This window comes from Dama dama, chromosome 19 (genome assembly GCF_033118175.1).
Source record: "Dama dama isolate Ldn47 chromosome 19, ASM3311817v1, whole genome shotgun sequence".
NCBI classification, from domain to species: domain Eukaryota; kingdom Metazoa; phylum Chordata; class Mammalia; order Artiodactyla; family Cervidae; genus Dama; species Dama dama.
This window is the reverse complement of record NC_083699.1, coordinates 27,284,831-27,302,610: the sequence shown is the minus strand read 5'-3', so window position 1 is coordinate 27,302,610 and position 17,780 is coordinate 27,284,831. Positions and strand designations below refer to the sequence as shown.

The 17,780-nt window shown below is 35.0% G+C and overlaps 1 protein-coding gene across 4 annotated transcripts in view; it reads right to left on the bottom strand.

Moving 5' to 3' along the window:
• The window catches only part of NAALADL2 (N-acetylated alpha-linked acidic dipeptidase like 2), a 1,498,179-nt gene that overhangs the window by 1,299,803 nt on the left and 180,596 nt on the right, over positions 1–17,780 (bottom strand). The window contains exon 3 of one of the 4 annotated variants that reach the window (XM_061168361.1): positions 16,172–16,300. The exons of 1 other annotated variant lie outside the window; for it this stretch is intronic. The gene's annotated coding sequence lies outside the window, so the exon portion shown is untranslated. Of the gene's footprint in view, positions 1–770; positions 881–16,171; positions 16,301–17,780 lie in introns of all 4 variants that reach the window. 2 more of the 4 variants (XM_061168363.1, XM_061168364.1) reach the window with 2 other exon arrangements.

The following is a 17,780-nucleotide window of genomic DNA, read 5'->3' as shown; positions in this document are numbered from 1 at the left end:
ATAGATGCAAAAATCCTTAACAAAATTCTAGCAAACAGAATCCAACAACATATTAAAAAAATCATACACCATGACCAAGTGGGCTTTATCCCAGGAATGCAAGGATTCTTTAATATCCGCAAATCAATCAATGTAATACACCACATTAACAAATTGAAAGATAAAAACCATATGATTATCTCAATAGATGCAGAGAAAGCCTTTGACAAAATTCAACACTCATTTATGATTAAAACTCTCCAAAAAGCAGGAATAGAAGGAACATACCTCAACACATTATTTTTAAGTAGAAATGTTCCTTATAGCAATTTTATCTGCCTAGGAACAAGACAGTACTATACTAGGAATGTGGTTTCTGTGTGTGTTTTTTTTAATAAAGTAATTTTTATTTTAAGGGGTCTATATGAGGAAGAGTTATAGGAATCATGAAATACATGTTAGAGTAAATTTTTATTTACTCACACACATGAATCTATACATCCACATGGCACCCTTTAACTATTGTGTTAAATGATATTTGATTTTACATGAGAAACACTGGCAAACATTACTTTCACTATGCAGCTTTCTATTTTGCTTCCAATGCCCATTTATTGAAGTTTATTGATGACTAGAATGTTTTGGGCTAAGACTTGAAGGAAAATACTATGTAATATTCATCTTTGTGTTACAGTACCAGGTACAAGGTTGGCATGCAACACATTTGATTGAGAAAACAAAAGAGTAAGTAGTTTATCAAGGAAATCAAGAGACAAAGATTGTCTAAATACCTGCTTGAGTTATAAATGCGGGGTCAATCCTAGAGAGTAGGATTTAGAGTGATATCTCTTTCACCTTACATAGAGCCATATGCGAGGTTCTCCACGTACATGCATTCCATCTAAAAATGAAGGATACACTACATGTTTTAAGTTGATAGCAAAAACATCAGCCCTTGGATTTGTCTCACTTAGGCCACGTTTTGTCAACTTTCAAATTAGTTGCCATTTATAACAAAGGTGTCATATAATATTTGAATTTGAGCTTCTCTTAAGAAATCAAATGTCTGGCAATGCTGTACCCAGAGTTGCTCAAGACAACAAAACATTACACCCAAATGCCGTGGCTCCCTCCAAACAGAGCCTGTACTTCCCAGTAACCACATCACTCACTCCTCAGTGTCTGAGACTCAATTCGCTTCACCAGTTTATGTTCACTGTGGGGCCACTACAAGCAACTGATTGTGTAAACTCTGCTAGGCACAATCCATTTTCAGCAATGAATCCAAATCTCAATTTTGGTAATTACTAACAGTGAAACCTTGAGCAAGTAATCTATTCTCATGGAGTCTCAATTTCATCACCTATAAAGCTGTGAAAGTAATCCCTTGCCACATCACAGGGTGACTGTGGGAAGGAAATGAAATTATATATGAAAAGGCTTTGTGAACTTCAAAGGCCATGAAAGCCACGTGTATATAAAGTACTATTTTTACTTTATTATTAGTTTTAATAGGTTAAATAGCAATCATCTTTAAACTGTGATATATTCTAAACAAAACTGAAACTTCTTAGATTAATAGGCAAGAAAAGAAACTACAAAGGTTAAGTGTCTTAGATGTACAATTAAAAACTGATAAAACTTAGAAGCAAGCAGAAAATAGATCAGACTTCACATTATTTTTGTTCAATCCACCTGTGCTAAAGTAATTTAATCAAATCACTTCATTAAAAGAGCGGGCAGCATATATAGTATTTTCATTAATTATTCCTAACTTACCTATATAATAAATATTTGTCTTCTGCATGAAGTATTAAAAGTATAGGGCTTCCCTGATGGTTCAGTGGTAAAGAACCCTCCTTCCAATGCAGGAGATCCAGGTTCAATTCCTGGGTTGGGAAGATCCCCTGGAAAAGGAAATGGAAATCCACTCCCGTATTCTTGTCTGGGAAATTCCATGGACAGAGGAGCCTGGCGGGCTGCAGTCCATGGGGTCACAAAAGAGTCATACATGACTAAGTGACTAAGCAAATTAATAATATATCTTAAACATATTCAATTGTAAAGTTTCTTAAGGAAAAGTAACTAAGCTTAAAGAAATGCTATAATAAAGAATTACAGAATTAAAATCTAAATATCACTCTTACCTAAAATTTTATAGTAAAAATTTTTTCTTGTAAATGTACTTTTATATTCTTTATTGTTCTTATTTTTATTTCAAATTCTTTGGATATGAGTGTGTGTGTATTCAGTTTTTAAAATGGGAACCTTCTATTTCTGAATAAATGTTCAAAAAATCATTTCTATTCACAACATATAGGTGAAAATTTCAGTTGTGTACTTTCCTCCTTTAGAGTTCCATATCTGTTATTAACTTTATCTTGCCTGATGATGATAATGGTTACCCAAGTCTGAATCCTTCATGTCTTGTGCTAAAGATGTTTGATATTATATTCATACTATCATAAACAATATGCAAAAATACTATGCTGTCATATATAAATATATTTCTATACAAAAATAGATTTTCCATTGGTCAATTTTTTCATACTGAATACATCTCACTGGGGTACCTCATTTACTTAATGGACTTTATTAACGATCAAAATCCTTTGCTAGAGTGAACCCTTTAGTTTCATATAACAACAAATCTCTTACATTTTTTTCCTAAGGATCTCTACCAAGTTTTGGCAAGCATGATCATAACTTCAAAATTTTCAGACATAAAAAAGATGTTTTTCATGTTCTCCATAGTTTACTATGATAGATTCCTATTAGGTGTACCATTAAAACATACTGAATGCTAGGATGCAAGCAGCTTACTGTTGTGTTTATCTTTATTAGCCATAATAATTACCATTTTGAGTGCCTATCTTGAGCAGACTTACACATCAAGTGACTGAATCCTTGCCTTAACCCTATACATATTGTAACATTAGTTTACAACTGAGATAAATGAAACTAAGGAAGGTGAAGTAACTTGATCATTGTCTCACACCCTATAAGTGAATGGCAGAGACAGAATTACAAAAGTCTTTTCAGATCCCAAAGCCCCAATGCTTTCCAAGCCATTGCTTTTCAAACTGTTTCCATTGTCTTCAGGGGTGAATAAATTCCCTAAAAAACTGATAACAGTCATAGATCTGTATATAAATAGTGGATATTGAAAAAAATCTCTAAAGATTTATGATCCCATTTTGAAGGCAGTATAAATTATGTGAGTTGAAATAAAAACCCCTAAAGATGACAGGATTCAATGATTGACATGTGCTTCATTATCATTATTTACAAGTAAGATATACTACAAACTAATGTTTATATTTCTTTCAATTTATTTACTTAATTAAAAATAGGAAGAAGTACTTTTTTAAGAGAAAACCATTTTTATATCCTATTTAATTTCTTCTGCTAGCAAATTCTTATAGTGACAATTTGAAATCTCATTTTGTAAAATAAACCCCAAAATTATATTGATTTTACTATATTTTGTCTTCAATGCATTTTGTATATTTATTCATGAATTAAGAAAAACTAAAGCTTAATTCAAGTATCTTGCATTTTTTAATGTTACACATAATTTTTTAATGAAACATGCAAGTGTTTACACAAATGGTAAACTAATGACATTTTTCAGGATTATACATTCAGCACACAAATTCTGAAATTCAAAGCCGAACTACTGACATGTGAGATTGGTCCTGAAGGTTTGTTTCTCCTTTTAAGCCTACACATTCCAGTTTAATCCAGAGTTGGTAACCAAGGGAAAGTATAGATTTTAGAAATAAATATCTATATGATTTATTTTATTCATTATGTCAAGGACCCATTCATTCTTTATATATGTACATATATACACATGTATATGTATATACTCTACTTCACCCAAAAAATGATTAGTGACTCCAGATTCCTCAGTTCCTCATCTTAACAGGTATACAGATGATCAGGTTGCTAAAATGAAAAGTAGTTACTGAGATTGAATATTAAACTTATCTCTGAGCCTTCTCGGAGCCACAACAGCAAAATCAGACGATGATGCTGACTTCTGTACGGCTACAACTAGGTTTTCAGCTTGTCAAAATAACTGAAAATAGTTCTCATATTTCTATAACCTTTAACACTACATTTTTCATGGTTATTGATAATGCCACACAAAATTATTTCATACATGCAGACAATATTTAATGATATATATAGGTAATGTTTAAAAGTTACTAGGAGAAGTGTCAATGTTAACGCAAAAATGCTGCCACACATGTATTATTTTGGAACTGCTCTAATTGAACAGTGATGGGTTAAATTCACTTCTATCTGGTTTAGAATCCTATTTGACTCCCAGTCAATGCCCCAGACTAAATTATTACACTCTGTGATTTATAACCACATAAATATAATGCATCTGAGTGAAGATAAGCCAAACATAATTAACTGCCTGTTAGTTTTTAGCCTTTGTGATGTGGTTAGTGTAGAGTAAACACTATACCAGAGTATTTTAGTAGAAAAAAAAAAAAAATAGAAGAGAATGGAAAGGCAATTTCTGCTAAAGAGTGACAAGTTATTGGAAAGGTAAGAATGTTTGGTTTACTATGTGCACTGCCAGCAGGAATATAAAATGGTGCAGAAGATATGGAAAATAGTATGGTAGTTCCTCAAAAGATTAAATACATAATTGCCATATAATCCAGCAAATCCACTTCAAAAGAACTGAAAGCAGGGCTCCAACAGATATTTGTATGCCAATCTTTTAGGAGCATTATTCACAATAGCCAAAAGCTAGAAACAACCCAAATGTCCCATCACTGGATAAACAAAGTGTTGTATATATAGATATGGCAGAATATTATTCAGTCATAAAAAGTAACGAAGCTGTGAAACATGTTTATGATATGGCTGAAATTTGAAGGCAATATGCTATGTAAAATAAGCCAGACACAAAAGGACAAATAATGTATGATTATACTCAAATGAGGGGCTAGAATAAATTTATACATACAGAAACTAGGATGGTGGTGTCAGGAGATGGGGAAGAGGGAATTGAAAGTTACTGCTTAAAAATTTCAGTTATGGGATATGAAAATTTCTGAGATGGATGGTGGCAGTGATTGCACAGAAATACAAATATATTTAATATCACAGAACAGCACACCCCCAAATAGCTAAAACGGCAATTATATTTTTCTATGATTTAAGAAGAAATTAAAAAAGACTTGACTTACTCTTCTAATGTATTTTTTTGTTTATATTAATTTTAATTCATCATTCACTAGCTTTGAAAGTATCATTTAATTTTTTATGTGTTCCTCTGACCACACCAGAAAGCAAAATGAAAGGCAAAATTCCTTTTATTTTCTATTGCATTTCTATTTCTATTGTATATTTCCCAATCACACAACATTGCTACGGTTCTCAAACCTGTACTTATTTGAAAAATACAGAGTCTGAGGCCACATAGGGATTACAGAATCAGAATTTTTGAAGAGTCCTACTCAAGAATATATTTTTTTAACTCCCCAGTAATTCTGATCATAAACCTCACTGGGAACCTCTTTACTTTTTTTCCTTGGTGTGTGGTCTTAGCTGACTGTTGACAGAAGCTGATTTTTCAGAGCTGTGGAGATACCATAATCTCTCTCATTAAGAAATAAACACATTTAGGAATTGAAAATGTTTCTAAGATTGTGCCCAGAGTAACATAACATGAAAGCATTCACTGTCTTTCATTCACTATCTAGGGTCTTGTGGTTAGCAAAAAGGAATAATATATTTATTCTACACCTAAGGCCTTTATAAGAACACAGCATGATTCCAGAAACTCTAACAATCTCCATTGATCCATAAAATTTGATGGCAATATCATTATGAATCCATCCTAAACTGTAATTCTCTTTAATATATGCATGAATTATATATTCCAGTCACAGCATATAAAGTTGAAACTCACTTAGGCTGATATTGGAAAACACACTTATTTAACAGATTATGTCCTTACCAGAAAAACATGTTTAAGTTGATCCAAGATCTTCCAATATATTTGTCTTAAAAATGTATAAAAACAAGTTAACATCAAAAGTTCTAAAGTACATAACTATCTTTATAAGGGGAAAATATTACCAATTACATGGGCATAGACTCTGAAGCTTCTTCTCTGAACCCATTTTCACATAAACAGCAAATACATTTTCTTCATACACAACCCTGAGGCAAGTCATTCTTATAATCAAAACAACATGAACAAAAGTTTCAATTTTTCTGGCCTTTCGCCTGTTAATACAAAGCTCAAACTCCACTGAGCTAGCATTAAGGTCACTTAGTCTAGCTTAGTCTAGCATTAAGCCCACTAGACTACGACCACAAATATTTTAGGGACTGTTTTAGCCACACTGTTTCAGCTGTTTTTCACCACAGAGTCAAAATTACAAGACACAAGAGCCTGAAGGGGGCTCTCAGTGCTTCCACATCCAACTCTGGTACCCCGTGGACTATAACCCACCAGGCTCCTCTATCCATGGAGTTTTCAAGGCAAGAATATTGGAGTGGGTTTCCATTTTCTTCTCCAGGGGATCTTCCTGACCCAGGGCTTGGACCCGCATCTCCTGCATTGGCAAGCAGATTCTTTACCACTGCACCACGTGGGAAACCCTTGAAATGCGTTCTATTCTTCAGGTATTCCTTCCTTTGCGTGGCACTCACTTAAATCTAGATTACCCCTGTACTCTTCCTACGTGCTGCCCAACACTGGAGCTCTTTATCAGCATGAACTTGGCCCTGGAGCTGGAGCTGCTCTCTTTTCAATCAAGGAATAACCAGGGGCTTCTTGCTTTATAATCCAGCCTCTATGAGTGTGGCAGGGTGTGAGAGAAGGCATTCCCATCCTTCCACTAGTTTCCTAATGGCAAAGAAAGTGGTCCCATCAGGATGTCCAGTCCCAACTCTTCAGGTCTCCTGTCATCTCTTTTAGAAATGTAACCTGCAAACACAATCTTTCAAGCAAGCATAAAAATTTAAATCAAGAAGTATTTTCAACAGAGAATTTATGGGTGCCATTTGTTCCATTATCTTTTTGCAGACATGTAGTAAGTCTGAGAAACACAAGTATCTCAGTCAATCTTGCTTACAAACAACAGATACAGTTTTAAAAATTCTAGCTGTATCCCATAGAGGACAGAAAAATCATTATATACAGGATCCACTTGGGGGATATTACACAGAGGTCTCCTATTCTAGCAATTAACCTTCCCCAAAGCAGTTCATACTGTTTTTCTTGAGCTGCAGTCATTGTGGACTCATATATGTTTCTTCTTAGACTTACACCTTCCCAACTGCATGCTTACATTCACTCAAGCTTATTAAGATCATTTTAAGTGGATCTCTTTGGTTAAAACTAGAACAAACTTGAAACAGAACAAAATAGAACTGTATCATGAACTAATATGGTGATAACCATCAATTTAATACATTTCCATAAACAGAGATAAATGGAAGTCTCTACTGTCACAGAATAAAAGAAATATAGCATCTTTCCAACCCTGGTCCTGTCTTCTTTCCATGTATTCTTATTAAGTATTCCATTTGCCTTAACTGCTGTTAGATTCAAGTTCTACAATCATTATGCCTTCTGTGACTTTACTGTTGTAGCTAAATAGCAATTTGATATTATAAGCTTTCGATGTGAAGCACTTGAAGCTGCTTTTTTATTTTGATTATGCATGACCCTTCATAGTATCTCCAAAGGCAGTCCATAGCAAGGAAACAGAATCATTATACAACAAATTTCTAATATTCCAAAGTCAACACTGTGGTCATTTTCTCTTTTCCTTCAAATTATGTCAGTTTCCATGATTATCTTAATTACCTACTTGCTTATTTGTGTACTGTTCTTCTCTAACAATATCTGCACAGCTGTCCCATTGACACTAGAATATAATCTCTAGGAAAGAGGTCGTTTTCAGTCCACAGAGAATTTACTCTGTGGACTGAAAACAGCGTCTGGCATTACAAGAATCTCTGCATAAATGAGGAATGAGTGAGCAATATCATTAACACTTTCTCTCCTGAAAACTATATTTTCAAGACAATGAAATGATAGCTATATTCCGGATTCACATAGTATACACGTCTTTTTTAATTGAAACCCGCTGATTGCTTTTCACAAGCAATCTGAAAATGGTTCTTAACCCAGGGAATAGGAGGATGAAACACGAGGAGTCTGTAGTACACATGGCAGGTGACCCAGACTTTGAGAGCCTAGAAGATGAGCTTCATGTGGTGTACGTCAGCATGCATTTTGAAGAGCTCCTCCTCGGGTGATATCTTAGAATTCAAACCCAGAGTCCCAGTTCTCAACAGCTGAATGTCTTCCTCTATAAACTGAGTTTCTACAGATCTTTAGTGTAAGCAATGCCAAGGCCCTCCTATGCCTCAGAGACATAAACAAAGTCCAATATATACAAACCCAGAGGCCTGGCCCTGGCATCAGGAAAACTAAAGGTAAGAGATATGCTGAGAGCCAGACACCCTAGCTAGGTGGCCTCTTTATAGGCTCTTTAAAGGATCTTGCTCTTGAATGGAGTCCTGGCACCCCTCCTAGCTTGGTTTGGCCAGCTGGTCCCCATTCCCAGGTCTAAGTGGGCAAGGGAAATGAGAAGCCCAGCCTTCAAGTCTCCTCTGGATTGGTGTACTGATCAGGCATATAAAAATAATCTGGGGGGCATTGTCTATTAAGAGATATCATAGATAGCAGGTGATAAGCTCCTCAGGCACATTCTACCAGGCCTCCCTGGGACTGCACAGCCTTTGAGGCTTGGAGACGCTATGAATCCCTCCTCTGAGGCAATGCTAAAGAGGAGCTAATTCTCCCTTTTCTGTTGAGTACAATGCAGGACACATTTGCCTACATGAGAGGCAGATAAGGGCAGGGACTAAAAATGGGGTTTGAAAGCCAAGATTTCAGTATCATTCAGGCGATACTGATGGGGACCCATGATAGAGATGTGCTCCAGGGCCTTGACATTTTGACACTTTTGGACTAAATCAAACTGTATACCAATCTCTTCCTACACTGACACAATTTTAAAGTTACAAGTAACAAGCCAACCTTGAGAACAGCCTACAAAAGGACAGTCTGAGAGGTATGGAGGGACATTAAGTACATATACTTCAGGACTTCTGAAAACCACTTACCTACCATAAGCTCAAGATGGAAGTGAAATAATGTGAATTTTAACTAGCTTTAAGACCCAGAGGGATAGGGTAGAGAGGAAGGTGGGAGGGGGGATCGGGATGGGGAATACATGTAAATCCATGGCTGATTCATGTCAATGTATGACAAAACCCACTACAGTATTGTAAAGTAATTAGCCTCCAACTAATAAAAATAAATGAAAAAAACAAACAAACAAACAAAAAAGAATTGTCAAAATTCCAAAGTCAACTGAAGAACTTTTGGAAATAGGACTCCTTATCAGAAGGAAAAAAAGAAAAGGCAAAAAGAACAATCTGAAGCCAGTAAAGTGAGAGTGAAAAAAAGTGAAATGTTAGTCTCTCATTCACGGCCTACTCTTTGCGACCCCATGGACTGTAGCCCACCAGGCTCCTCTGTCCATAGGATTCTCCAAACAAGAATGCTGAAGTGGCTTGCCATTTCCTTCTCCAGGGGGTCTTCCTGAACCAGGGATCCAACCAGGGTCTCCCACTTTGTTGGCCAATTCTTTACTGTCTGAAATACCGTGGAAGCCTGAGCCAGTTAAAAAAAAAAAAAAAAAAAGACAAAAATTGCCAAGTATCTAAATAGTGTAGGAAGACTTGACTGTACCACAGCAGAGGGCAAAAACAGATGTTTCCTAATCAGAGCAACCCCCAAATCTCCAAAAGAAGCAAAATGGACAGAGGAGGAAAAACCATGCTTAATGAAGCAAACGTACTAAAATATATTTTTATCAAGCATGGATAAATCAACCTGCCCCTTCCTAAATGTTTATTAGAAAAATCATTCATGTGGAACAAATTCTTTCACTAACATTTCTGAATATTGTGTTAAAATGCAAAAGCATATTTTTATAGTTACCTTTAATAAGTCTGTAATTTGATATTCTCACAGTCTCCTTAATTGTGTATGCTGATACTGTTAACAAAGTATTAACAGCTTTTTTAAAAGACTGATCTTCCTTCTGTAATCTCTCCTAGTGCCACAGTCATAATTTGGTTCCTGTCATTTTCTGTGTAGAAATGCCCTTTACCTTCTCCCTTCCTCTTTAACTCCTATCTCTAGCCCCAGACCCTTGTGGCTCAGCTAGTAAAGAATCCACCTGCAATGCAGGAGACCTGGGTTTGATCCCTAGGTTGGGGAGATCCCCTGGAGAAGGGAAAGGCTACCCACTCCAGTATTCTGGAGAATTCCATGGACTGTATAGTCAATGGGGTTGTAATGAGTCAAACATAACTGAGTACCTTTCACTTCACTTCACTTCCAGCTTCAGATTGGATGCCTCACTCTTTTTAGCCTTCCTTGACAACCCCACTCAGAGTTAGGGTCCTTTGTCCCATAGCTTCTTATATGTACTTCTATTATATTAACAACTAAGCACTATAGTACAAAATTGTTCTTTACTAAATTCTTTCTTCACAACATTAAAAAAAAAATTTCTTATTCTTTTTGTCTCCAGGGCTTATCAAAGTTCTTGATATAAACTGGACATTCATAATTATCTACTGAATGAAGGACAAGCAAGAAAGGTCCTAAAATCTTTCCGTTGTGATTAAAATCATGCAATAAGCTTACATTGTATATTTTAATAAGCAAAACCAGAGCAAATATTTTTATTTAGATTCTATGTTCACGGCAATAAAAGGCAGCCTGTTGGAAGGTGCAAAATTCAATTATCACATTGTTACTATGATACCATTTGAAAACACAACTTAGTACATTAATATATACTTGACTGATACTTATTTCTTTATCTTAAAGAAATATGAGTACTGTGAATGTTTAGTAATTTTACAAAACTACTCATTTTGATTGTTTCTGACATACTACTCATAAGAGAATCACCAAGATGAAACATTTACGTGTTCAAAAGATTACAAACATTTGGAAATGTGTATAAAATACTTTGCAACAAGGCCATATATGATCTGAAAAAATAAAAATAGCATTGGCAAAGGAAATCAAACAACACTCAGCTTTATTATTAAATCCGGAAATAAACACACATATAAGATACACACATATGTGCATGCATATATTTCTATAAATCAAAACTGAGATCAGAGTGAGTATATAGTTTTGTATTTTTAACATACCATTATATTGTGAACACTTCCTCTGTCATACACTAACCTCATGAGGGCTTCCCAGGTGGCACTAGTGGCAAGGAATCTGCCTGCCAATGCAAGAGGTGCAGGAGACTTGGGTTCAATTCTTGGATCGGGAACATCCCCTGGAGGAGGAAATGGCAACCCACTCCAGTATTCTTGCCTGGAAAATTTCATGGACAGTGGAGCCTGGCAGGCTACAGACCTTGGGGTCACAAAGAGCTGGATATGACTAAGCACACACATGAACTAATCTCATAAAATATTAAAATTTTTAAGTTCCCTATGTGGATATGGGGCTTCCCTGGTAGCACAGTTAGTAAAGAATCTACCTGCAATGCAGGAGACCCCGGTTCCATTCCTGGGTTGGGAAGATCCACTGGAGAAGGGACGGGCTACCCACTCCAGTACTCTTGAGCTTCCCTATGGCTCAGCCGGTAAAGAATCTGCCTGCAGTGCAGAAGATCCCAGTTCCATTCCTCGGTTGGGAAGATCCACTGGGGAAGGGGAAGGCTACCCGCTCCAGTATTCTGGCCTGGAGAATTCCATGGACTGTATAGTCCATGGGGTCGCAGAGTCAGACATGACTGAGTGACTTTCACATTTCATGGGGATATGCTGTAAATTATTTAACTATTCTCTATCCTTGGAATTACAGTCCATGGGGAGTTGGTGATGGACAGGGAAGCCTGGTGTGCTGCAGTCCATGTGCTACCTAAGAGTCCAGCATGACTGAACTGAACTGATCCTTGGAAGTGGGCTTCCCAGGTGGCTCAGTGGTAAAGTATCCACCTACCAAGGCAGGAGACACAGAGTTGATCCCTGGGTTGGGAAGATATCCTGGAGGAGGAAATTACAGCCTACTCCAGTATTCTTGTCTGGAAAATCCCATGGATGTCTGATTATTTAGGCTGAGAAACTGGTTTTCTCGCTGCTTTCTTTTTTTTTTTTTTTAACATTTGGGTATTTTTTTCAGCTATTTTTTTTTTACGTAAAAATAAAATGCCTTCAACATGAAAAAAATAACATTTGCAATTCAATATTGTGCTGGTTGTTTTTTAGTTATTTATATTATATTTATATTATAGACAGTAAAAGGAATGATTTTAAATCACATAAATTTATGACAACAGAATTCTGAGATATTATTTAGATCATTTTGTCTTTGAATAACCATTCTTTCAGATCTCATCTGAGAATTTTATCACCAGGTAAGTCTTCCTAAAGAGACAGTAAATAACCTACTTAGTTTAAATACACCCAATTAATGGCTAATAACATAAAATAAGCAGATAGTGCTAAAAAAGTTCAAATAACTATTAGCAAGGCATTTTGAAAGTTACAAAAAAGAAGCAAATGTCATCTTGCATTTAAAAGTTGCAATTCAGGTAGTTAGTAATTATTCTGAAGTTAAGAGTTTAGGTTTATGATATAGGATTACTGCAGTCCAGTCTCCACATGATGCCAATGGTTTTACACCTGGTCTTCAAAATGTATTGCCATGAAATAAAACATGCACTGGACTTAGAATACTATTATACACAAAAGAATTAATATAAAAAATTTCAAATGTTTACATGTTCAAAAGATCAATGATTCCTAGGACATGTGTATGAAAAAACAATTTGCAACAAGGTCATATTCTTGCCAATATTGTTTAAGATATCAAGGTAGTAAAAACAGAGGAAATAAAAATATAGTTTAATTTTATAAAATTCTGATAATTAAAAACTTGAAAAGTGATTAATTTCCCAAGTAAATATAGAAATATTGTGTGATCCTGTAACAATTTGAAATAGTAGTAGTAAAGTATCCATTTGCCAATGCAGGAGCAACAGGAGACATGGGTTTGATTCTGGGTTGGGAAGATCCCATGGAAGAGGAAATGGCAACCCACTCCAGTATTCTAGCCTGGAGAATCCAATAGACAGAGAAGCCTGGTGGGTTACAGTCCATAGGGTTGCAAAGAGTTGGACACAACTGAGCATACACACACACATTATAAACACTGTCAAATATATGTTCACATTAAATCAAGAAAAATGGTAAAAATGATTTTAATAAGGAGTAAAAAGTAAAAAAAGTAAGACTCAATCACCTATTAAAAATATATTTCCATAATAAGGAAATTAAAATATGAAAATCACAGCTAATTTCATTTTCTATTTATTGGTCCAACTTGGCTTACTTTATAGACCAAAGTAATGAGCACCTTGAAAAATAGGAATTTTGCAGTTACAATTGGGAAACCATCATAACTACCATCCAAAAGCAAGTAAATTATGATTAATATTAAGAATAAGAATATTTGAAACTAGAACATATTCTATAATGGACTTTTCATACATCAAAGTATAATTATTCAGCTGAATTGAAGCTGCATTTTAAAATATTGGCATGCAGACCCAAACACCATCAACCAGCACTATTACTATGCATAATAGTACGCACCTCTACAAATCTGCTCTCTTATACTTACCAGATAGTATTTTAAAACTAGACAGAATACTGACACACAAGATTTGTGCAGGTAGAGGCTAATACAAAGCCTTCAATATAACATGATCTTTTGGGATCATAAACTATTTATGGTTTGTAAAACTCAAAGGGAGAGAGGGAACAGGAAAAAACACTAATGTTAGCTGGGTGGCTTCTATGACACATATAGAAATACCATTTATTACTAAAAGTCAACAGCTAAACATCTATATATCATGCAACTTGTGAAAGAAGTGTTAGTTGCTCAGTCATGTCCAACTCTTTGAGACCCCATGGACTTAGCCCACTAGGCTCCTCTGTTCATGGAATTTCCTAGGTAAGAATACTGGAATGAGTTGCTCTCTCCTTCTCCAGGGGATCTTCCCAACCCAGGGATCAAACCTGAGTCTCCTGCATTGCAGGCAGATTCTTTACCATCTAAACTACGAGGGAAGCCATTATGTAACTTAAGATCTTTAAATCACCTGTAAGTAGTAAATATTTATTTGTTGACACCAAAATGTAAGTTCCAGATCATTACACCCATCATTTAACTTAAGCCTTGCAGTTACTGAATTAAATTAGTGTGCCTACTTGTACTTTCCAATTTTCTGGGATTCAAGGAAACTGAGTCCCAGAACACTGGGCAATTTATCTAGAATCATACTAGCCAGTAACAGAGTTAAACACAGATCATTCTAGCGCTAGGTCTCTGCTTTTATCAAGCATCCCACTGCCTACCATATGGAAAAGCATGCACTTGGCAAGACTCTTTATTTAATGATAAATGATGACCAGAATCTCAAAGAAAACACATTTCTGGTGTGTATAGCATGAGGATTCAGTAGCCAATCACTTCAAATCAAACCTCCAAATCTAGTCTTTCACTGAGGAAACCCTGGCTTCTGAGGGAAAGACAGCCAATCCCAAAGTAATTTGCCTCCATAAGGAAGTAGTCTATTACCTTGCCCTAAATAAATGCAGCATTCAGTTATTACTTCCTGCCAGAGTGACAGTTTAAGCACAAGGCATTAAAAAACTGTTTTCTCCTGTTCTAGCTATCTGTTATTTATTGCTTCATACACCACTTGTCTAAAAGTGATGGATAAACATTTGAAGCGAAAGATGCATCATTCTGGATGCTCCATGAAATTCAAGATGGATAAAAGTCAATGTTTCAGGCTCATCTACTTCTAGCTTTCTTTCTATAATGAGGTAAAAACAAGCTTTAAGTGTTTTTAAAGACTCTTCTAGTTTAAAAAAAGAAAGAAAGAAAAAGAAAAACAGCTTTATCAGTTTCTGTATCAAGTTCTAAAGGATAGTTTCTATTCCAATATGTTAAAGATTATGTTTTCAATTTTGGGAAAAATAAATTTACCTGAAACAATTAAATTGTCTTTCTGACAACAAGATTTTGAGATTATGACTCATTCTTTGGGTTATGTTTTGACATAACAAAAAGAAAAGTAACCAAATACTGGCACAATCCACATGGTCACAGGCTACTTCTGTGATGAGAGTGAAACTCACAGCTGCACATAAAAGATCTTTAATTATGGCCGATTTGCATTGTTGTATGGCAGAAATCAACACAACATTGTAAAGCAATTTTCCCCCAATTAAAATTTTTTTTAAATTCTTAAAACCAAGATTAATTTATTTATAATAATAATACTTGCAAATACTCTTAAACACTGCTGTATTTTGAGCCAGCAACTGTGCTAAGATTTTTTTAACCTAATTTATCACACTTAATGTGATAGTTCTTCTCCCTTATAACTAGGGGCTCTCCCTGCCTCCTTAATGACTTGTTTAAAAATACCTCAGTGAAGCTTTCCCTTCTCACCTTCCTTAAGACTGCAACATCTCCTTCCTTCATACTGTCTATTGTCTTTCCTTCATTTTACTTTTTCCCATAGCATTTATTACTATCAGATACCATATACATTCTACAAATGTATTTGTTTATTGCCTATCTCTCCCAATGTAAATGTAATCACCAAGAGGGCAAGGATATTGTGATTATTTTTTATTTATTTACACTATTTTCTTCAGGGTTGTAGCCCCAAAGCCTATGACAGTAGCCCATCATTAATAATAAAAATGTTAATTTAATAAAAGTGCTTGATCTTTACAAACAACCACCTGATGTAATATTAATCCATTTTGTAAAAAAAAAAAATAAAACACAAAACTGAAAGACATACAAAAGTGACTTACTGAAGTTATAAAGCAAATAACTACTGAATCAGGTTTATGGACTCAAGTTGAAACCTCTCTAATTCTCTATACTGCTCCTAGAAAACAGAATCATCCTAACCAAAGTTTGCCTATTTGTTCTACAGATTTATAGACCTTTGAATAAATAATGAACAGGTTTAGAAATTATAGCAAATGAATATACCCTTTAAATACCCTTCATGACTGGTCCTCTTTCAGAAGGTCATCCATGTAGATGAGCAGGTAGCTTTGGAAGGCACACAAATGGGGTGTGAGGGAGAGCAGGGATCAGCTCAGACCATCTGTATCAACCCTGGAAATCAATGTGTTGACAGATGTCACTGCCTGTTTTCCCTCATAACCAGTAACCTGAATGTCACAAAACATTTGCTGAGATAAGAAAATGAAGTATGCACAAAATTTAAGCTTATATAGGGACTTTATTAGAAAAGAGAAAACAGTGAAAAACTACAAATATTTGAAATCTTTATATACCATATGATGCATATTTAATACACACACTCATTCTACAATATATATTTGTCTTGTTTATTTTATTTTTCAAATTTCTCTAGCCCACTTTGAAAATAAAATAATTCAGTTTCTCATTACATACACCACACATATGCACTTGAATTCTATCTTTTCAAGCTTTTAAACCACAATCAGAGTCACAGAAAGATTAGTCAGCATTTGAGGAACATGATGAGGAGAATATATTTTGCTATTGCCATAACAAAGAGAAATGGTTAAATTAGGAAAGGAACTACTTCAAAGAAAGTATCATAGCCATAAAGAATGGTTGAAATAATCAATATTCATCCAGTTGCTCCAGCTTTTCCTACTGACCATTTTCTTCTCATCAGCCCCTTGAACTACAGTGACAGGTATGTTAGGGATTGTAAGGTTGGAATTTTAAAGTTTAGCAGAGCTGAGTACCTTTTGAGAAAGTTTTTCTGAACCATTGTTTACTCTTTTGTCTAAAAACACTACTAATATAGTAAAGAATATGTAACCTAAAGAAAACAGAAACTGACCAATAAATGATGTTAAGTGTATGTGGGGGATGAATCTACGGGAAATGAGAACAGTTACTCCCTAGACATTATTAGTCATTCAAAAGTATGTCATGTCCTAATGAGCTCCTCCAAGTGGTGAGTGTAAAGCAGAACCAAAAATAAACCCACCTCTTTGGAAAGTGAAAGAAAGTAAGTATGAATCAATTCCTTACCCAGGGAAACTGAAAATTATGTAACTGGATCCAAAAAATTTTATTAGGAAGACTCATTTAGCTTTATGAACTGGCAGATTCCACCTGAAATCCAAGGGACCTGATTATAAAGCATGTAATGTAAGAACATCATAAAGATAATCTGTAGCTTCCAATATTGGTTGTTACTCACTTCCAATTCTCTGCTTCTGTTTAGTAAACACAGGGCTACTGAAGTAAATAATGTTATAATTTCTGCACAATCACTACTCTTCCAACTGACTTGTTTTTTTAACACTAACTTTGGGGTAAGTCAAAATCTTGCTAATGGCAGAGGCTGAAAATATCAAAGAGGGATACAGGCTGAAAAAAAAAAACAAAATCAAACAGTGAATTATGAACCAAATGTTTGAACATACTTTTCCATTTGTATCTTTTTGAAAATGGAAAATAACAGGAAAAGTCCTCACTTTTTTTAAGTATACATTTTTTAAGTATAAATGTATCATACAAACTTGGAAAAATATTAGGTTTAAATGAGATGGAAATTTAAAGTACTTAAATATTTCTAAAATTTACTTTA